Consider the following 23,410-nt stretch of genomic DNA (forward strand, 5'->3'; position numbering starts at 1 on the left):
TAGATGAACATCTTGCTGGGGTCGTTTGACCCCAGTACTCTTTCCTGCCATGGCAGGGGGTCGGACTAGATGATCTACTCAGGTGCCTTCCTACCCTAGAAACTATGAGACTGTGCACATAGGCCCCCTGCATCCTGCTCCTGGCAGCCCCAAGCAGGACCTCTTGCAGGCCAGAATGCTGCCTGTCTGCAAGGGGAAACCCACCATTTCCCAAGGGAACCCAGATATCCAGGGCCCTGGCACTGTGGGAGAGAGAGAACCCAGGAGTGCAGGTCCCTGGCCAGTAGTCATAATTATTGGTAAGCATTATCGTCTACAATTTCCAAAAAAATTATGATAGCTGATAATGTCATTTAATTTTTTTTGGTGCTGATCTGATAGGCATCCGATATATCGGTGTATCTCTACTTTCAGGAACTAATGAACATAATGTCTAGTGTCCAGAATGTCATCAGGCTTGGATTCATACATGGAGAAGGAGATAATATGAATTCTTTGAGAATAGATAGCTACATAACATTTTATAGTATTTTGAGAGAGTTCCCATTGTACTTCATTGATTTTGTGGAGGGTGGACATATGTAAGATTATACAAGGTTTAAAGTCGGTGGGGAATTACCTGTTAAATAATCATGGTTTAGTCTCCATGTGAGTCAGGATAGAGCAGACAGATAACAGTTACAGAAGACCAGCTGATGCTCTGTAACCTCTCTTTCCCCCTCCCCTTCATGTTATATATGGTATTATTCATTTAGCTACATGAAGCAGAGATGAGATAGTTTGCTGCGGTGGAGACAGAAACGCATGTAGCAGTCATTGTAGTAACCTAAAAAGGATATCAGTTGAGTTGAGTTTGGCAAGGTCCATGTTAAAATTATTCTAGCTTGTCAGGACAATCAATGTTTATAAATTAGTTGCCTTTGTGATTCAGTGATCTGTAATTGTTACACATCTGTTGTGTAAATCTGTATGAGTACATATGTTTATATAGCATGGGAGGCAGCCAGATTGCTTCAGGGTGTTAAATCTTAATCAATAACTATCAAATATGTTCACTTTGTTTGAGCAATATGGGCAAGACAGAAATCTTCAAAAATAGATTTGAGGCTAAGGTCAAATGATGTCTCAGGGCTTTAATTAAGGGGAAGAAATAGATATCTATGCGATGTACATAATGGTATACATCACGGTAGCAGAACATCTACTAATATTGCATGTAAATAAGAATCCAAGTAATTTTTAGCTCAGTGAAATCCAAATGCTGTGTAACAGGTATTACGTTTCAGGTTAATTAAAATATGCGTATAATTCTTTAAAAAGACTAAATCCCATTCACAGCATTAAGATAGCTCTGCTTTGGTGAAGCGCCTCAAGGATTAGAATATATGTGTACACATTATTTATAGAATAAAACTGCACACTAAACTGACTGTTGACTTCAGTTTCTGTTAAGAAGTGGCCAGTTTCCTCTCTTGACCATAGGACCATATTTAAACAGACTACAGATACTGTGGGAGTTAGTGAGAGAGAGAGGTTAAAAGTTACTGAAATTTCTCGTTGGTACATACAGTTTTGTTTATTGTGTACAGAGAGTACTGCTTCCTGGCCTGTGTCATATCATGTTGTCTCTTATTTGGAGACCATAATTTAATAGATCAGGTCTGTAGATTGAAACACATTGAGACAGGAACTCTGAACCTGATTGTGTATGGCTTCTGTTTTCTGTTGCTTTGCACTAACGAAGCTCAAAATTACAATAGTCAGGCCTGGGCATTGGGCTGGCTAGTTGGAAATCCCTTGTTCATAGAGAGATCCCTGGGTAAAAGGTTACTTTTAGGGTAATGCAAACCATGCTGCTGCTCAGCTGTCTCAACTGGTCAGGGTCCCTTGTTATAGTATGGCTGTGTTTTAATAGGGAGGTCTAGCGAAGAATGGGAGCCCAAAACTGAACACTTGCATGGGGATCCCAGAAGATAAACCTTGAGTGCTGCCTCAGTGTCTGATACCATTTTCAATTCTAAGAAAGAGGGGTATGAACAAAGGAAAAGAGACATTAACCGGGCATCTGGCTAATTCACGGTTGCTGAAAGAGCCACTAGACAGCTTTACCTTAGACCAGGGGCTCTCACCTCTTCAGGCCGCTGGCAGGGGATGATGCATTCTCTGCTTTTCTAGCTCTGCCTGGCCCCATGTACACTTGCTTCCAGTGTAGCATGTCAACTGCCCACATGTGGTTCCAGGTCACTGCTGGGGACTGGAAATTGGCTGGTTAGTTTCTGAGTTATGCCAGGGTGATCCCCACTGACCTCCAGCCCTGGGACTATCATGGACAGAGCCCACAGACATCCACGGGCAGGACCTGGACCCAGGGTGTTCTGTGCCAGCAGTGACAAGGTGCTGGGCTGCACATGTGGCTGAACACATGGCATTGGGAAGTGCTGAGGGGATTGGAGGGGCAGGAATGTGGGCACCAGGGCACACAAGGCACAGAAGAAGGGAGGGAGTAGGCCAAGGGACATCTGCCCAGGGCACAGTGTGTGTGGAGGGGAGGTTCATACTGGGGGGGCTGTGAAGAACAGGGAGAGACAAGCATTGAACTCAGTACTTGGTAGTCCCTGGCTCACCCAGAACCAGCTGCCATGGTAGCCATAATGAAGCTGTTGCAGAGCCAGTTTGCTGTGTCTTTCAGGGCCTGTGGTGGCCAGCGGTGCTCATGGAGCTGTGGGCAGTGGCACCTCAGCACGGAGCAGAGTGTCACATTCCTGCTGCACAGAGCCAGATACACAGACATCCACGGGGCCATGGACTGGTGTGCACAGGCTAGGGCCACCCAGAGGAAGGCCACCCAGCAACACCCTTAGAATGATCTTTTGGCACACCAAGGTTGAGAATCATTGGTTTAGACCTTATCCTACAAACCAACAGAACTTGGTTTGATGAAGTAATGAAGGAGGTGAAGAAATGGTGTTCGGTAATCTCTTGGAGCCAAGGAGTCGTAGAGGTGGCCCTCTGCATACTGTCCAGAGCTGCCCTGCCATCTGGAAGGAAGCTTTTCCTTGGTTGTGTTGGTCTTTCATTCCAGTGAATGTACCCTCTTGGGGTTATCAAGGACTTGACACTTTTTTTCCCCCAATACTTGGTTCCTCTACAAATTGCATCTTTTCCAATTAATTTATCTAACATTTAGTTCACAAGCTCTCTTAGTCAGAATACAAGCACAGCTATAAGAATTGAGTTTCACCTATTTAGCTTCTACTGCCTATAGCTTTTCTTTCACTGCTGATACCACTATTTCTGGCACTTCGTTGGCTTGTGCACCTGCGTTCAGCTTAAAAGGAATGAAAATTCATTTTGCTTTCAGATTGTTCTTGATTGATCCAAACCTGAAGAGCCAAGCTTGTATCTCCAAATTCCTCCTATAGCTTTACTTTCCTTTTTAGCTGATGATTAAAGGCATACCTTTCATGTTTCATTTTTTACACAGTGCAGTGTATTGCAAATGTCTACAATACAGTTTCATAGTCAGCCTCCTCTGCTGAGTTAACTGAAAAAACTGAGTTGGCTGATTCTGAAACACCTGATAGTTTTAATATTGTCAGAACTAAGGCTGCTGTCCAACTGTTATCTTTTTTTGCTTGTAACCATTGTTTGTAGCTACACTGCAGAAGTAATTGTGGTGTACTACTATACAGATATGTGAAAACTAGCTTTAAGATCACTGCGATGGTAATGAGTAGCATGCTAGGTGTGGCAACCCAAAGCTCAGCATTGCCTAATTAACTATGCTTTGCAAGTTGAGATACCTACATCAGAGGGAAGCATGGTTTAAAACTTCTCCAGTTGCTCTCCTTGGGCGCGTCCAGGCATGCATGGACATTTGGTTCCCCAGGGACAAACAGCAGTGGTGCATCTTGTGCCACCACTTTTTGTCCTCAGGGAATGCCAGCAGCCTGTCCTGGGGTCCTGGGGGCCTCCTGGGGCTGCAGCCACAGGGATTCCTTTCAGCAGTGTGCGCTGGTCATGAGTGCGTTGCTCCGCTTTTTGTTTTTTTGTTTCCTGCAGTTTTATTTTGTTTTTTTCACCCCTGGATATTCAGGGATCAAAATAAATGATGGAAAAAAAACCTGGCGCAGCACACGCTCAGGTAGCGCAGACTTGCAGTGCGGAGAATGCTGGACTGTGCGGTATGTGGCTCTGCAAACATATTTGCAGTGCCACACTGCATGACTGCATGTGTCTGGATGTGCCCCTTATATCCAGATGTTTTGAGCTGTGGTGGAGCTTTTAACTGTTACATTCTTCTCTTCAGGGTATTTTATTTTACCCCCAGTGACACATGGTACTTGGAAGTCACTCTGACCCAACAAACCTCACAAAGTCTTGCTTAATTTGTAGTCTTTGTTCTGACTGCTCAGTTGCATGTAATATGAGCTCTGCAGTTCATAACTGGTTCCAAGCGGCTTAAGTTAGAGTTAAGGGTGGAATTCTCCACAGAGCAAATTTCTTGGCTATCAAGTCTTTTGTCTCTACCAACCATAGCATTTAAACATCAGTACTGACTAGTGGAGATCAATCAGTTGGATTTCTTTTCCTTTAATCCCACCTAAAAATGGTCCTTTAGTAAAGACTGCTAGAAACTCCTAGAACTGTAGGATTTTGAGGTTGTATGGACAACAGCATATAATATTTTATAAAGGTAGTTATAGAAGACGAACATCAGTTTTTAGATCTGAGCAAACACAACTGAAGTGAAGGATTATTTTTAGGACACAAATGATCTAACTCCAGTATTACCTGCTGAAACAATTAAACTTTACAGTCCATTAGTTTTGTACATAAAAAGCTTACGACTATGTAATTTTCATGGCTGTCTTAAAATGTCATTAATGAATTTAGTAACTAGTCTTCTATGATCCATTAATTATATTAGATGAAATTAGATATGAATTGAACTAATCATATGCTAACTTCTAAAAGATAGATTAATTTCAATTGCAATAAAAATGTAAATGTTTAGTTATCCTTCAGGCCTAGTTCTGAAAAATCTTTGCTCTGTATAGTTAAAAAAATATTATTGGCATAAAATTCAACAGGTATTTGATTATAAAGATTGTTCACAATGACTTTGATGGATTAGTTATAATATCTTGGTAGTTCAGCCTCTTGCCCTGTTCTACACCAAATCAGTAGCACCTGAATTAGGGCCCTGGAACACTTAGCATATGTTTTATCTGAGATCACAGTAAGTACTACCATGCTGGATTAGAAGTTTTATAGCGCCTTCTGAGAAGTTGCACAGTAATGAACTCAGCCTACACTGGACAGGACTGAAGCCAGCTGTTCCCTGCCTCCCCCTCTCCCCGGGGACACTGATCCCCACCTTGCACGTCTACCCATGAGGATATGCAACCCCTATGCCTGAATCCCCCATCTTCCTTGTCATTCCTGAAGCCCGCACCTTCCCTTTGACACTCTCTCTCACCCCATTCTCATTAAAAATCGGGTGACTGTGGCATTGGTGCCTATACAGTTAGATGGGTGGCAAATTGGCTAGAGGGCCACACCCAGAGAGTGGTGGTGAATGGGTCGTTTTCACCCTGAAGGGATGTGGGCAGTGGGGTCCCCCAGAGCTCCGTCCTCAGGCCCGCACTGTTCAATATCTTCATCAGCGACTTGGACGAGGGGGTGAAAAGCACCCTGTTCAAATTCACGGATGACACTAAGATGTGGGGAGAAGTGGGCATGCTATAGAAGTGGGACAGGCTGCAACTAGATCTGGACAGGTTACAGGGGTGGGTGTATGAGAATAGGACGGGATTCAATACTAACAAGTGCAAGGTACAGCACCTAGGGAGAAAGAACCAGCAGCATACTTACAGGCTGGGGAACTCCTTTCTCGTCAGCACAGAGGCAGAAAAGGATCTTGGAGTCATTATTGATGCCAAAATGAACATGAGCCACCAATGTGAGGATGTGGTCAGTAAGGGTAACTGCACTTCGTCATGCATCCACAGATGTATCATGAGCAGGTCCAAGGAGGTGATCCTTCCCCTCTATGCAAAACTGGTTAGGCTGCAGTTGGAGTATTGCATCCAGTTCTAGGTGCCACAGTTCAGGAGGGATGTGGCCAGCATTGAGAGGGACCAAATGGGGGCCACTCGCATGGTCAGGGGCGGCAGGGCAGGCCCTATGAAAAGAGGCTACGGGACCTGAACCTGTTCAGCCTCCACAAGAGAAGGCTGAGAGGGGATCTGGTGGTTGTCTGTAAACTTTCTAGGGACCTGCAGGGAATGGGAGAGTCCCTGTTCCCCTAAATGCTACCAGGACTAACGAGGAATAACGGCCATAAGCTGAATGAGAGTAGATTCAGACTAGACATCAGGAAGTACTACTTCACAGTCAGGGCAGCTAGGATCTGGAACCAACTTCCAAGGGAAGTGGTGCTTGCTGTTATCCTGGGGGTCTTCAAAAGGAGGCTAGATAATCACCTAACCGGGGGCGTTTGACCCCAGCATTCTTTCCTGCCCATGGCAGGGGTCGGACTTGATGATCTGCCCAGGTCCCTTTTGACCCTACCAACTATGAAACTATGTGCCCAGCATGGCCCAGCCTGGAAACATCTATACCTGGCATGCTGGCACAAATCCAGTCTCTGCCATTGGTGGTGCGTGGAGGGAGGCACAGGGATGGGGTACGGGAGAGGGTGCCATTCCTGTCACTAGATATACTTCTTCCAGTGGATTCCACAGGTGCTAGGAGGATCACAAATTGCTCATATTATCTACATGGAGTGGTCTGGCAATAGCTGAATATATGCTATATAATACAATCCAGACACGTTCCTTGCATGAAAAGTTATAACTTTGCCATAATACAAGTGTATTTAGCATGTGTTTTACTGCTTGAACATGAGGATGTTTGCATTTTAAGTAATTAACACATCCCAAGTCTAACATGTGACGTGGCCCTTAGGCTGTAGTCTACTGTCTTCTTTTTAACAGATTTGAGCATCTTGCAGCAGCAGAGAACTTATTTTTATTATTGCCATGATACCTTTCCCATGTATGTTATAACTCTGTTCACTTCAATTGATTTGTTTCAGTATAAATTAAATTGAAACCATAGGATTATAGGAAAATAGGGCTGGAAGGGACCTCACAAGGTCATCTCATTCAGTTCTTGAGTAAACCATCCTAGCTAAGTGTCTCTTTGATGTGCTCTTGAAAACTTAGTGGGATAGGAACTCCACAGTTTCTCTAGGTAGCCTGTTCTAATGCTTGACCAGCCTCACAGTGAGCAAGTCCTTCCTAATCTCCAACCCAAATTTTGTTTTCTGCATCTTGAGATTATTGCTCCTAGTCTTGTCACAGTCACAGAAAAAAAGCTATCTCCATCCTCTCTATAATCACCCTTCAAATATTTGTTCTTAAATATCTTGCTTCTTCCTTGAAAACGCATTCATTTTATGTTGAGCCTGAGCATCTAACATGTTTATACTGATATACACTGAAACTGCACTGATCTAAACAAGGAGAAGACAAGATATAAGGCCCTACACTAAAATAACTTCTTAGAGTCTCATGTAGAGTTTAGGTGAAGATTGGAGTCTGACTTAGGTGTGCTTGATTTTTATTTATTTTTTGTCAGTTGAGCTGGTGGTAAAGAGGTGGCATGGGAATATGGAATCTTACTGGTAGAACGGGCAAGCATAGCTGGCTGCTACTGAATGGAGCACTTATTCATTGGAAAGGGACAGCAAAAGTAACTTCCTGATTAACAGAGATCCCAGTTTTCTCTGTTTAAAAATTGATTTTGGGTTTTTTATCATGGAAAATCCGAGCTCCTCCTGCCCCCTTCACTTATCAGGACACAGGTTCAGGGCCCTCACTCCCCATCCACAGCCCCCACCTTGCTGGTACCCCTCACACCCCAACTACAACCCCCCACCCTCCAACCTGTGTTGGAGGGGGCCCCCAACTCCCAGGGCTATGGGTCCAGGGACATGCATCCACACCCCCTCACCCCACAGCAGCACCCAAGCCCCGGCTGCCGCCCACAGGAGGCAGTGGATCCTGCAATGGAGCAGAGTGTAGAGCCCGGCTCCCCCTCTCCCATGGTCGGCACGGTAGCAGGTGTGGCCTGGCTGCTGTGGGTTCAGGCTCCCCACCCTACTGCCCTTCCCTCGGCCTCCTTAAATTGAGAAAATCTGGGTTTTACCATGTTTATCCATGGTGAATGGAAAACCCGGATCCCTGCTGATTAGGCACCTATGCTACTTTCTGCAGTCTCTTCTCTTCCCAAGAAGTCCATATAATTTTCTCAATAATATCACAGCTGTACAAGTTAATTTAAATTACTTGACATTCTGTAAATTGAATCCATTTGCTCCATTGGAAGTTGTACTTTGAGCAGGACTGAGCTTTATTAGGTTGAGCTCATTTTAGTAGGCTTAGGGTCCCACCCTGTTCCCATTAACTCTTATTGATGTCAGTGGGAGTAGGATTGAGCCCTCAGTGAGCAAAGCAATGCTTTTGTGTGGAAGGTGGTGAAAATAAGCTGTTTGATCCTCGATGTTCAACACAACAATAATTAGGTCCCTTTGTAGCCATTTGAACTGAAAGCTCTTTCCTCTGCTCTCTGTATTTCCCTATTGTTACTCACACTGTTATTTTTGGGGTTGTATTATAAAAGGTTTCTTTTATTTCTCACAATCAACACATTCATTTTTTCCCTCTCTTCTTTCATATCCCATGTGTTTTTAATTAACATTTCAAAATCTCTGCCTCTCCCCTGTTTTGAATAATCTAAGCTCATCTACATTTCAATAGCACACCTCTAAAATTGTACAGGCTTTGTATTAAACACCAATTAACATTTCTTTTCTCCAGCTAAAAGTACGTAGTTTCCATGCAAAGGCTTAATCACACACTTTAAATGTATATGGCACTTAAAATATTAAATATTAGGTATCTTATCTGGAAGAAATTAACTCCTATTAGCTGGTTTAAACAAGAGACTGTAAATGCGCTTCATTAAATATGGTACTGCTGAAAAGGATACACACAAACTGTGGTATTTATTTAATTACCTGAATACATTTTGCCCATCCATAGCTCTCCAGGTAGATGCAGTGTTCAGAAACCCCAGACCATAGTATATAGACCAACAGAACAATAAACATAAACCTCTCATAAAAGACCTTCCTTTTTGCTCTTTTCTATCACTCACCTCATAATCCTGATCATCCCCTTGTCTACCCTGGGAAAACAAGTGAGCTTGCCCTAAAGGTCACCACATTAAGTTGACAGGCCATGGGGAATGGAGGTGAATTATATACCTAATATTCCTTCACTTAGAACATCCTGCAATCCCCTGCTTCCAGTTTAAATTACAGTATTTTTTAGTTTAATCATCTCAATTAATTTCAATCTCCAGTCAAGAACTGAACCACTTAGGGCAGTGGTTCTCAACCTTTTTGGACTCCAGGCATTCCTTGATAGGCTCAAGACACCCCTCAGAAAAACAAGTTTTCACTTGCATTTTGTCTATAGAAAAATGATAAAGCAAATCTTTTGTTGCAGAGAACTCAGACCACAATAGGGCAGAAGGTAGTTTAACATTATGGAGTCCTATTTGAAATGTCTTATTTTATCTGGTGAATTTTTGCACACCTAACAGTGCTAACATTGTATGGCAGCCTACGGCACCTTTGAAAGGATCTCAAAACACCCCAGGGTGCCATGGCATACAGGATGAAAATCACCTGTTAAAGCCCTACACCTCACCTACATTCTCATAAATAAAGAGGCTGTGACATAGATGGTTACATGGTTTGATGGGTGACAAATTGACTTAGTGATCGCACCCAGAGAGTGGTAGTAGATGGGTTGGTATCAGCCTGGAAGGATGTGGGTATTTGGGTCCTGCAGCGTTTGGTCCTTGGACCTGTACCCTTCAGTACTTTCAACAGTGACTTGGTTGTGGGTGTGAAGTGTACTCTGTCCGAGTTTGTGGACGATACTAAATTGTGAAGTGTACACTCTGGAGGGTAGGGAATGATTGCAGGCAGACCTGGACAGGTTAGAAGCAAATCGCACTTTATAATGCGTCAGCAGATTCATGACAAATAGAATCAAGGAGGTGATACTTCCCTTCTATGCAGCATTGGTCAGACTGCAGTTGGAGTACCGCGTCCAGTTTTGGGCGCTGTACTTCAAGAAGGATGTTGATAGACTCGAGAGATTCCAGAGGTGGGCCACTCATATGGTTAGGGGTTTATAGGACAAGCAGTATGAGAAGAGACTAAGGGACGTGGACGTCTTCAGCCTCCGCAAGAGAAGGCTGAGAGGTGATCTCGTGGCCACCTACAAATTTGTCGGGGGAATGCAGCAAAGGATTGGAGATGCTCTGTTCACCAGGGCACCTCTTTAGGGTAGCAAGGAACAATGGTCACAGACTGATAGAGAGCAGATTTAGGTTAGATATCCAGAAAAACTTCACGGTAAGGGTGGCCAAATTTTGGAGTGGGCTTCCAAGGGAGGTGGTGCTCTCCCCTACATTGGGAGTCTTCAAGAGAAGGTTGGATAAGCATCTGGCTGGGGTCATTTGATCCCAGCACTCTTTCCTGCCTAGGCGAGGGGTCAGATTCGATGATCTGTTGAGGGTCCTTCTGACCCATCTATGAATCACCTTAAACTTCACTAATAATCATATCATAATGCATACTGTCTTGAAAAAAGTACTTAGTGAGGGGATAGACATGTATACATTTAGAATTGCTTCAAAAGGAGAAGGGGTAATCTTGATCTGGACAGCACAGCTACTATTATGTTCTAACAATTATGTGTGGACAAGCTGCGAATGATAAAAATGTAGTGAAACAGCCCCGACTTTAATATGGCTTCATCCAGAGTTTTGGTACATTTGTATCACTCCTGTAACTGTTAGAAAGTGACAGCTGCTGTGTGCTTTCCATTGCAGCAACCCTATTGAAACATTCTTCTTTTGAAACCACTCCACATGTAAGGGTGTCCGTGCCCGAAGTGGGAAATCACAGTCTGAAGTTTCTAAGTAGTATTAATGTCAAAACCCACCTAGAATGCATTAGAGTAATCCAGAACTGACATAACAACAGTGTGGCTAGTTATTGGCAGTGCTTAAAGAAAAGGATGCAACCTTTTTGCCAGCATCAAGGCTAGGGACAGAAATTACACATAAGCTGGCATAAGTTGTTGGAAGCTGGTTCAAATCTGTAACACAACAGCACGAGTGTAGATAGTCAAAAAGCCCAAGGCAGAAACGATTCAATCTAGGAAGCTTCCTCTAAGCTGCTTAGGTTAAACTGATAACTAGACTGTCAAGTACTGCCATCACTTGCAGACTTGTAGGAGACTGCCTGCCGCTCGCCTAGGGTATTATTGATTCTAATTGGTGATCTACATGCCGAGGTTTCGCCTGCCACGACTTGATGTTAAAGGAGTTGGTTCATTACCTGTACGTGTGGTCCAATTAGTAGTCTCACCGTCATCCTACAGGGTCCTACATTCCTGAGGGCTCTGCCACCCCTACACCCTCACCCGTTCCACCAGGATCTGACCAGCCAGTTGGTCCTGCCACATGTCCTGGGTTCCAATCAAAACAAACAACAAAAGACAGGAAAAAAACCAAGAAAACAAAGAAGGCTCTCCTGGCCTGTGTTATTGTTCCTGCTGTTTGCAGCCAAGATCCAAACAAATTGGCCTTTGTGAGGTCTGTCCCTCTTTGGTGGCTTGCTCTCTCTCTCTGAGCCTGTTGTTGAGGTTGCCATGATTCCTTTGTAGCGCATTAAGTCCATCTGTGACGCAGTCTTTTTTGGCTTGTGCCACTTTTACATGCTATACGGTACCACCAAATCTGTAGTGCTCCTTTATTAGGGGCATTACGGTACAATTCTCTCTGCCGGTCCGCCAGCTTCCCGCTTGTAAACAAACTGTTCTGTGCCCTGCTGGGTCAGTAGTCTGAGCTCTCATTCCCCTCTTTGGGGCTTTCTGCCAGGGTCTCCTACCAGCTCTCCATGTCGCTTTCAGAGTTCCCTGCAGCATGTGTCAGCTCGCTCTTCCTTGTCCTCCTCCTCCTCCTCCTCCTTCCGGTTCTGCACTTTCCGTCCTTTCCTGTCCCGGGCTCTTCTTTATACCGGCATGGGAGTTCTCTGCCCCTCCCCTCCCAAAACACCTGGGTAAGGGAGATTTCTGCTGGGCTCCTTGGGGCTGTGGACCTGGGGTCGCTCAGCCTTTGTTTAGCCTGTGTGCTTTGGAGCACGGTGGCTCTTTCTCTCTCTCATGCATTCAGTTTTCAATTGGGAAATGCAGTGGGAGGCCTGCAGTGACCCAGGGCAGTGTGGGGTGGGGGGTGCTAGAGCAGGTCTCCCAGTCTGTTGGCCATTGCCAGCCCAGCCAAGTCTCCTGGATTGGCTACCCAATATATACTCCCAAACCTCTGCTGTACCCTCACAGGGGATTAAGGAGCGCCTGTCTAGATGCTGGCTTCCCCCTCAGGGGGTTTTCTCCAGCCTGGGTTCCCCAGCCCTGGCAGCCCTTTGGGGCCAAGCAAAATTCCCCCTCGCCACCCTTTTCCAGCTGCTGATTGCTTCAGCTGCTGCCACAGGAGGGAGGGGGAGCAAGTCCTTCTAACCGGGTGTCTGCCCATCCATCCCAGCATAGGGTCACAGGGTAGTTAGTCTCTACTTTGGGGGCTTCTCCCATCCCAGCCCAGGCCCCCGCAGTCTGGGCGCAGCCCCAGGGAGCTGAGGGGAATCCTTTGCCTCCTGAGCCCTAGAGCTGCTTCCCTTATCCCCTGTGAGTCTCAGGCAGCCTCAGGAAGCAGAGAGAAATTCTTCCATTCCCCTGCAACTAGTTTTGCCTCAGACTGGCAGCAGGAGGAAAAACTGGCTGTTCTCCTGTCCCCCCATCCCTATTGGCTGACAGACACTGGCAGGAAGCAGGCTAAGGAGCAGAGGGGCAAGGCTGTCTCTGCTCCACTGGAGCAGACAGCACAGCCCAGGGATGCAAAACATCCTGGGATGCTGGGGGACTGTGAGTTAACTTGAACCAGGAAGGGAACTGGGGCAGAAGTTCAATAAACTGATTTGACCTAAATAAGTTAAGTCTGATACTACATGTAACCAGGTTTAACTTAAAGTGCTTTTGATCATTCTGATAGCGGTTTATGTGCACCGAACTTCTGTTCTTTTACAGGGTTAAACCAGTTTCCGATCACTTAAACCAGTTTTTGTGTAACTTCTGTCCCTAGCCCAGAAGTTCAGTGTACTTAAACCATTTTCAAAGTGGCCAAAGCTTGTTTAAGATAAACCTGGGTGGACGTAGTATCAGACTTAACTGAATTAAGTTAAATCAGTTTATTGAACTTCTGCCCCAGTTCCCTTCCTGGTTCAAGCTAACTCACAGTCCTCCAGCATCCCAGGATGCTTTACACCTCTCCCTGAAGCCCTCTGTTGCAGGGTGGACAGGATACCATAAATCAAGTTAATATTTTAAAGTGTGTATGAGGTGCTTTCCTGAACTGACCCAACTCTGTCAGACAGAGTTGATGTAAGTATTATCTGTCTTGTTGTTGTTGTTAATCTGCTGGTTGCTGTTTGCCTTATCTGATATTCTAGCTCCCAGCGATTCCCTGTTTCTTTGAGATACTTGGTTAAGTGTCCTTTTGCATGAGTAGAGTCAGAACAGATGGAGCTCAGTGTACAGGTGGTGTCTTCAGTCTACTGGAAGATACCTCAGCCTAGGTTTTTTCCTTAGCCTTATTAATGGCTCAACACATCCATAAAACATGAAAAATGACAGAATGAAACCCTGCATGAAAGTACTCAGAAAGAATAGAAGAGAACCACTCAAGTGATTATGCCTATGCTTGTCAGGACCTGATCCTGCTATGTGGTCATTGGTATAGAAGGCCAATAGTCCTGAAAGCATAATACCTTATAATCATGCACTACCAGATGTTCTTCAGCCTGGCATTACAATAAAACTTAATGGGTTACTCACATACTAATGACTCCAAATTTGAGCCTTCACTGCATTTTTAAATGTAAAGCTGTAAAGCTTTTAGAATGAAAAAAAAACAACCCTTGTAATTCCAGTGTTTCCTGTTTAAAAACTATGTATCCCATAATATTGAAATAAACAGGAGCTCTAGCTTGAAAAATAAGTATTTGTATGTTACAAAATCACTCTTCACAAAAAAAAAGCTTCATAGACTGCATGAGAATGTCTTGTCACATATTGCATAGAATAACATCCCTCTCTGAGCTGCAAAAATATTTTAAGAGTTTTTTTTCACTGTATTGCCCAGTGGACAGTGGCATTTGAAATTACAGATTACTTTTTCTCTATGTATATTTGGGTCTTTGGAGAAACAGAAGGTCTTTTAATAGCCATTAGTAATTTGCTGCATATTTACATGTCCTTATGCACTGAAATTTTCAAATGGGAATTCCTAAATTCATGCCCCTGAATCCTGCTAAATTAAGTCAATGAAGCTAGACAAATTCAAAGGAGAAAGAAGGATCAGATTTTTGATAGTGAGGGGTAATTACCATTGGAACAATTTAGGATGATGATATATTCGCAGCACCTTTGGAAATCTGGCTGTTTAATTTACTCCTAATTTTAGCCATTGAAATCTGAAAATTTAGCCTAAAAAAGAAATGCATATGATGTCCAAGCTTAGAGGAAAAAGAACTCTAGTAGCCTGAAACACGTTGACATCAAGAAGGACTCAAATTCCTAGGGGTGCCAGTAGAATGGAAGATGCTTGGTTAACCCTGTTCATACTATCTTGATTTCAAGAGTTAATCCAGAGTCCTGTGTGGTGCGGCTGTGGATCTGCACAATGTTACCTCAGATGTCCATGTCAGTTGCTTTTTGACAATACCAAAGTGTTTTTTAAAATTGTAATTTTCATTGTGTCCTATTATTCTGGCCCTGCAAACCTTTAACTTAACATTGAAACAGGCAAATAACAGACAATGGCTTTCTTTACACAGTGGAGAAGGATGAAGATCTTCCCCTCTGCTTATTTCCATGCCCTGCTTTTTAAGTGAGTTGGGCTTGGTCCTGTGGTGCAAGATAAGCAGGGCTGCAAATCACAGAGATGGTTATTTCTACAAGAGGTGAGCAAATAGTTGTCCGCTTTGGTGGGGCAAAGGAAATTGTCACCTTCCTAGCTTGAAGTATTTCTGTGCTCTGGTATCAGCGAGGTCATTTTTGTTATCTAAATTGATGAGCACATTAATAAGTAAATACAATTTGGAGGAGCACTTATATTTGCACGGCACAGGTTATCATTAATGTTCAGAGGTTATAAGAGGTTTTTACTATGGACTAGATATAAAAGCTGTAGAAGGAGACTTAAATTCAGTACAGTAGAGTTGACAGAATGTTTTCTTAAAGCATGCAAATTAATACATGACAGAACAGAGATTGTTAGACTGAGGACATATTATGAAGGGCAAATTACCAGATTTGACAGTTGATGCCAATACCACTGCTTTCAAAATAGTCTTCTTTCAAAGTGTAAAGCATCTTCCATAATATTTTGTATTGTTTTGCTAAGAACCACTGTATTGCCAAAGCTCATATATCAGGATAGTCATTTTCAGTTTTCCTTGTTTGTTCCAATCTATAGGATCTAGTTATTTCTCTTTTAATAATTTCTGCTTAATAAGGCAGTCGTCCATATACACACATACATACAGCATGCGCATACGCACACTGAAACATTGGAATAGGTTTCTGTAAAAGCCACAAAAATTATTCAAACCTGGAAAGTCTCTCTCGTAGTGGACGTGTCTACATGTGCTTTTATGCGCACCTCAACTTAGTATGCATATGCCTACCTAATGCACATTAAGGCAATTTAGGTGCATGTCTACATGTGCACACACTAAGGCACATTAACTCAGTGTGTGGACTAATTTGAGACTAAAGTTAATCCCAAGTTATTTGACGTGCAAATTGGAGAGAGTGCAGTGGAGGGCAGCAAAAATGGTAGGGGGCTGGGGCATGTGACTTATGAGGACAGGCTGAGGAAACTAGGTTTATTTAGGCTAGAGAAGAGAAGACTGAGAGGGGATTTAATACCATCCTTCAACTACCTGCAGGGGGTTCAAAAGTGGATGGAGCTGGACTGTTCTCAGTGGCGGCAGATGACAGAACAAGGAGCAACAGTCTCAAGTTGCAGCAAGGGAAGTTTAGGTTGGATATTAGGAAGAATTTTCTACTAGGACGGTAGTAAAACACTGGAACAGGTTATCCAGAGAGATGGTGGGGTTTTTCAAGACCTGTGTAGACAAAGCTTTGGCTGGGATGATCTAGTTGGGGATGGTCCTAGTCTGAGCAGGGCATTGGACTAGATGTGACCCCCTGAGGTCCCTTCCAACGCTAATTTTTCTATGATTTCGAAATTCTATAAATACTATTGTGTGAAATACTTAAATCAAGACTGTACAACTTTCTCAAAGGTATGCCCTATCATCAGAAGTTATAGGGTTTGCTATAGAAATTATTGAGTGAAAATCCTGTGCCCTGTGTAAAGCTGGAGGTCAGACTAGGTGATCATAATTGCTTACTATGGAAACCTGTCTGTTAAACGCATGCATCCAAATAAATACATTTTAAGTGGGTATGAGTAGCTGCTCTTAGAGGAGAAGCAGTAATGGATTGCCTGGGTTGGAATAAGCAGAAGATACAATAGTGAAAATACCTAATTTATAGTGGATAAATAAAATGAATCCTGTCATAAACCTGATGAAAAATTGTTAGTTTTATGAAAGGACAAAGGTAACATCGATATTTTGAGCCATTAAAAATCTTCTTGAAACGAAACAGATGCATAGTATCAGTAGTCTTGTCAAACTAATGAATTTCTCATGAGCCTCATGAAACTGATGGACTCTTAGTTGGCTCATGAATTTAGTAGACAAAATACTCATAAAAACAATTTAGATTTATATTGTGAAGCATAAGTGTGGTACATTTAACAAACACTTGGAAAAAGAATAGAGGACTGGGGAAAAGACGACTCAATCAACACACCACAAGATGCTGAGATTTTTTTTGAAACAGTAGATCCTGATCCTTAAATTTGTTTCATACAAACAATCAACTTCACCTTTCTGAAGCCCCTGTATTGTCAAAAGGCACTTATCATGGAAAGTTATTACGGATGGACATTTATTATGAACAGTTTCAAACAAATGTTATAAAGTTAAGAATTCAGGTAGAAATTTTACTTTCTGTGGTTCTAGTCATTTGGAACTTTTCACTGCTGAATAAGAGTCCAACTGGACACTTGGGTGATGTAAGTATTGCACAACAGTAAGGCTGTATGAAAATGAAACACTTTGTACCTGATTAATACAATGGAATCGTAACTAGAGAAGACCGATCATGTACAATGAGGGAGTGATTTCTATAACTGCAGAGGCCTGTAATTTTAGTGAGTATCATTGATAATTTAATATATTTTTGTTAGTTAGCTATTGCTGTTTTGTTAATTGTTTTTCAAAAGTACCCAAGTTTCCTATTTGTTTTTCAAGAGGTGGCTGTGAGACTGGATATTACCAAAGGCGAGTCCATGTAAAATATCTGACATTATTGAGTCAAATAAGAAATTCTCACCCCTAAAAGAAACTATGAAAACACCACCAAGACTTTTTTTTTAATGTATTTAAAATGTTATCTTTAACCTGGTACATTGATCCATTAAGTGTGATCCTGCTGCTTGTTACACACAGGCATGCTGCTGTTTGAGTGTCCCATTTGCTTTCTCAGTCTGCCCACACAGAAGTTGGAGATTAAAGGCCTTGTTCTATGACTGTAAATTTGCTCCTTCACCTTCTTTTGTTGCAAAGTGATCTTGGTGCATGATGGAACTTAGTTCCTGACCTTTCTCACACCTTGAGTACTTCAACTGACTTTCCTGTGGGGGCAAAAAAACGAACAGAGCAAAGCAAAATTGAATTGGGTTTAAGAATTCATGACCTTTCTGTCCTATATATCAGATTCATTTTTCTCTAATGCTGCTCATATTGTGCTGCATATTCATTTCATATTGCATATTCTTTATTCATAATATACCTGTGATGATAACACAAAATTACATTTTTAATTCCCAATGATACCTTAATCTAATGTCACAGTTACCTCTCTTCTTAACTAATCTTCTATCCTCTGAACAAATTTGATTAAAATTGTTGCATTTATTAAAAAGAAATAGCCTAAAATAGATCAATCTAGTACTGACTGCACATGGGACTAGGCAATCCTTTCTATGGCTTGCCTATTTTGCAAGGGAATTTCAGAGGGTGTGGGGAAGAGAAAGGGGGAAAAATAACTTTGGGAGTAAGGCGTGGAACTACTAGGAGGTTGGGAACTGATAGACATGTTGTGGTTTATCCAATATTGCTTCAGCCCAGTCACGGGGCCTAGTATAGATCCCAAACTTTACCTGTTTCTATTCAGGCCCAAGCATTATTGAGATTGAGGGCTCTAATAAAATCATAGAAAATTAGTGTTGAAAGTGAGCTCAGGAAGTCATCTAGTCCAACCCCCTGCTCAAAGCAACACTGTCCCCAACTAGGTCATCCCAGCCAAGGCTTTGTCTAACTGTGTGTTAAAAACCTCCAAGGATGGAGATTCCACAACCTCTGTGGGTAACCTGTTCCAGTGCTTTACTACTGTCCTAGTGAGAGAGTGTTTTTTCCTTTATCTCTAACCAAAACTTCCCTTGCTGCAACTTGAGACTGTTGCTCCTTTTTCTATCGTCTGCCACCACTGAGTACAGTGTAGCCCCATCTTCTTTGGAGCCCCTCTTCAGGTATTTGAAGGCTGCTATTAAGCTCCCCCTCGGTCTTCTCTTCTGCAGACTAAATAAGCCCAGTTCCCTCAGCCTCTCGTATAAGTCACGTTTCCCAGCCCCCAACTAGTCTTTACAGTCTGAGCCTCCAAGACTTGGAACAGACTGCCGCCCAAGGTGGTGCAAGCAACTACTCTGGATTCCTTCAAGAGTCAATTGGATATTTATTTTGCTGGGATCCTATGACCGCAGCTGACTTTCTGCCCCTAGGGCAGGGGGCTGGACTTGATCTTCCAAGGTCCCTTCAACCCTAATGTCTATGAAATCTATGAAACCATTTTCATTATCTTTTGCTGGACTCTTTCCAATTTGTCTAAAACTTTTCTGTAGTGGGTGGGGAGGGGGGAACTGCACATAGTACTCCAGAGGTGGCCTCACCAGTGCCAAACAGAGGGGAATAATCACTTTTCTACACGTGTGGGCAATACTTCTATTAATGCAGACCAGTATGCCATTTTCATTGCATGCAGCAAGGGCACACTGTGGGCTCATAATCAGTTTATTGTATGCTGTAACCCTCGGGTCCTTTTCTGTAGAGCTGCTGCTTAGCCACTCAGTCCCCGGCCTGTACTAGTGCTTGGGATTGTTCTGTCCTAAGTGCAGGACTTTGCACTAATCCTTATTTAACCTCATGAGATTTCTTTGGGTCCAGTCCCCAAATTCACTGAGACCTCGCTGAACCCAGCTCTGCCCTCCAACATATCTACTACTCCTCCCAGCTTGGTATGATCTGCAAACTTGCTGAGGTGCACTTCATTCTATCTTGCAGGTCATTGATGAAGATATTGAACAAGACTGGCTCCAGGGACGACCCCGGGCCACTCCACTTAATACCAGCTGGCAACTAGAAATCAAGTTATTGATTACTACCCTTTCAGCTGATGATCCAGCCAGTTTTCTGTCCAACTTATCGTCCATTCATCCAACCTGCACTTCCTTAGCTTATTTTTTAAATAACTTCTGGGCCTTGAGGGGGGTGCCCTGTTTGACAGGAGCATGGGGAATGGTTTAAAGTGATCTGTTCTGTGTTTATCTATTCCAAATAGTCTATGCCAGAAGACCATCTTGAGACTTTAAGTCTCTTCCCAGCTGTCTGTCAAGCAAAGAAAAGCTTATCCTAGGGAATTCACTGAGGGGTCACTTGGCTTTCAGGCTTGTCAGGCTGACCAGTAACTGTGACTGTCCTTTTAGGGGATTGTGCAAGTGGTGCTGCTGCTTATCCCTTCCTGGTCAGAAGAAGTCCCTCACCTGCAGCTCCAAAGCATACCACAGATGCTTTGTGCCACGGAGCAGTGTCTGTTCCATTCAAATTGTGTATTGCCTGGCTGCCCTTTTGTTGCACGTATAGAATAGGGGATTTAAATCACTCCAAATACTGCATTTTTATTTGATGTTGAGACCTTGCTTCATTTGTGCAGGGGTGGGGGGGGGATTTAAAAACATTTAATCCTTTCACTATTTAATTAGAATAAACATTCCTTCATTCAAACCATACAATACAATTGCAGGAATTAATTCTGCAACAAAGTCAAACAAACAGATAAATGAAAGAAGAGAGAGAAAAAAACAGGAAAAATGACATTATCTCAGTCTCTGGTGGGTTAAGCTTAATCATTCTTTTCCTTGTTCACCAGGTCACATCATCTTCTGTGTTGGGGATCTGTCTAATCAGGAGCTCTCAAAGGTGCTGATAAAGTCTAGGAAACCCAGTTATCTCTTCAGGGGTGTGAAACCACAGAACAAAAAATTCTCACAAATATGAGGATTTCCTTACCTTCAGGAAACAATTTCAAGAATCAGGGTTGCAAGCTATAGCCCCAGACTTGGGCTATGGCACTTTTACAAAGGTCTGAAAGTGCTGTAGCTCATGAAAAGAAATTCTCAGGAGTTTAGCTTAAATAGGATTCCCATCTGGGTATTCCAGTTTCACAAAATCCTTAGGCCTCAGGACTGATTTCTTTGAGAGAGAGGACCCCAATCAATCTGCAAACTATGGAACAGCTTACCCTGGTCCATTTAGAAATGAGCTCTGGTGAACTAGTGTGGCTCAGCTGACTTGAAAGGCATTATGCTGTTATAAGAATGTAGGATCTGGCCTGTTTTCCTTTGACAATAGCAACCTGGACATTCTTTTAATTCTACGTTAATAACATGTTCAAAGCATTCATCATAGAAATGCAAACTTACTAGAATTTGATTTATTTTCTATCTGACATTATCTTCCAGCTTTTCTATAGTGAAGTGGCTTAATATTAAGTCAACGCTAATTAATATGACTATTGGCATTAACTAATTATATTTATTAATATTATGTTAGAATATAAAATGTACTTGAGTAAAAGTAAGCAATGAATACGGTTATCTTAACCAGTTGCCGACAGTAGCAAGTTTCTGAGGAGTGATAGCTCTTTTTCCAAATAACTCTGTCAATTTAAAAATCCTTCTTGTCTTCTGAAATTTCACTTCCAGTTTCCATGGCATACATTCATTTTGGTCTATTTCCTCCCCAGTATATGGTTTGGGTTTGATTACTTCCTGAAATATTTAAGACATGGATTACACTGATTGTCCGTTCACAAAAGATGCACTTATCCTGTGATTGCCTGACCATCATGGCAACATGATAAATTATTTCCCTGCTGATAGAAAGAAAAAAGAAAACTGTTGAAATAATAATAACGCAGACTTATGAGCAAAGTACAGCTACATTGCTAGTCTTTGATTCATTAAACATTTTCAGATTCTATTCGTGTATTCTTTAACTGTTATTCATTTCTGCCCCAGTAATGATTTTAAAAAGATTGTGTGAATAACGTTTCCATCATGTTCCTTAATTTTCAGATATTCTGAAAAACATGCTAGAATATTTTTTTCCCTTGTGGCATGATAACTTGATCAAATGAAATTGCTGAGATAGGATAGAGGTTAGAAGATACACTCTGTTGGCAGGATGGAACTGTATCTTGCACAAGAATGGAGATACTTATTCTATGAACTAACATATGTAGCAGCCATAGCATTTATAGCAGCATGCAGCATTCTGAAATCTAATGCTGTTGTACAGTGGGTAGTGTGGTGCTGTACAAGGCCTCGGGTGGTTTAGAATTCAATTTCTGCAGTTACCATTACCACGGTGAGGCTATTGCAGTTCATTTCTTTGCACTTTATTTAGTCTAACAAAGGTGTATTTTATTCTTTTCACTCGTGGATTTTCTGGCTATGCCTACAAGTCTTTTTGATACCATTAGATTTGAAGTGGTTTTCTCTTTGGCAATGTAGTGGATGGAACCTGGGTGGAAGATGTAAGGAGCAGTGATTCCTACCTCTACGGGAAGACTCAGGGAGGCTCAATAACTACCACTATTCCCTAAAGTCTGCAAGACATGGTCCTGCTTGAAAAAATAACCCTGTAAAAATGGCACGGTGCAGTATCATATTTATTGCCTCTCAGTGATTTTTGTTTTGAATGTCCTTGCAAGTAACAGGAAATCATTCCTAACTTCCAGCTTTGGAAGCTGAGTCATGCTGGATTTCTACCTTCCTTTTTGTTATTGTGATGCTGGGGTCAGGACATCTACCAATAAAAAATGTTGGTTACCCCGTTCCCCTCCCCTCTCTGGGCCTTCTGCCCACACTTGCCCGCCATGCCTTTGTTATAATATAATGTATGGGACCCCCCATGCCTCACAGATGACACTGTTATAGTCCTGTCCAGTACTAGTCTACCGCTTGTTTACCATCTGAGCTCCACCTCAGCTCATGACTTCCTGAACCTCTAACTTGCCCTGTTCTCTTACCACTTAGTTTTATCAGGTCTGGCTTGTTATTGCTAACTCATCCTATTCCATTATCACTTGGACACATCTGGTATGGCTTGTGGCTAAACACTTAGGCCCTGTGCAGGCCCTCTCCACTGAGGCTGGCCTGTTATTACCAGGTCAGGCCCTGTGCAGGCTTGCCACCCTCCTGTTGGCCTATTACTGTATAGTTAGGTCCTGTGCAGGTCTCCTCTGTTCATGTGGGTCTGCTCTTCCCTGTTCAGGCCCTATACAGGCCCTCCATTCAAGCCAGCCCATGGTCACCAGCTTAGGCCCTGTGCAGGTCCTTTACACTCCCGGTGGCCAGTTGGTATGTAGTCAGACTCTGAGTAGGCCTTCTCCCCTCATGCAGGCCTGTTGTTCTATGCTCAGACCCAGTGCAGGCCTTTTATACACATGCTGGCCTGTGGCCCTCTGTTCAAGTCATGTGCAGGCCCTCTCTGCTCAAGCTGGCTTGCTACTATCAGACACTATATGGGTCCTGTCTCCTCCTACTGACCTCTAGTTCTCCACCCAGGCCCTGTACAGGCTTTCTATGCTCATGTTGGCCTGTTGGCATATTCCAGTGGTGGCCAAACTGTGGCTTATAGTTTCATAGTTTCTAGGGTTGGAAGGGACCTGAGTAGATCATCTAGTCCGACCCCCTGCCATGGCAGGAAAGAGTACTGGGGTCAAACGAC

General features: G+C 42.9%; 1 protein-coding gene and 1 long non-coding RNA gene across 2 annotated transcripts in view; one reads left to right on the top strand and one right to left on the bottom strand.

Moving 5' to 3' along the window:
- The window catches only part of NAALADL2 (N-acetylated alpha-linked acidic dipeptidase like 2), a 1,056,665-nt gene that overhangs the window by 72,344 nt on the left and 960,911 nt on the right, over window positions 1-23,410 (top strand). The gene's annotated exons all lie outside the window — the stretch shown is intronic.
- LOC109308448 overlaps window positions 20,276-23,410 on the bottom strand; it is a 15,909-nt gene continuing 12,774 nt past the window's right edge. The window contains exon 2 of the long non-coding RNA XR_002100620.1: window positions 20,276-21,447. This is a non-coding gene — a long non-coding RNA (uncharacterized LOC109308448). The remainder of the gene's footprint in view (window positions 21,448-23,410) is intronic.

This window comes from Crocodylus porosus, unplaced genomic scaffold (genome assembly GCF_001723895.1).
Source record: "Crocodylus porosus isolate Cpor-Errol unplaced genomic scaffold, CroPor_comp1, whole genome shotgun sequence".
In the NCBI taxonomy this organism is placed as follows: domain Eukaryota; kingdom Metazoa; phylum Chordata; order Crocodylia; family Crocodylidae; genus Crocodylus; species Crocodylus porosus.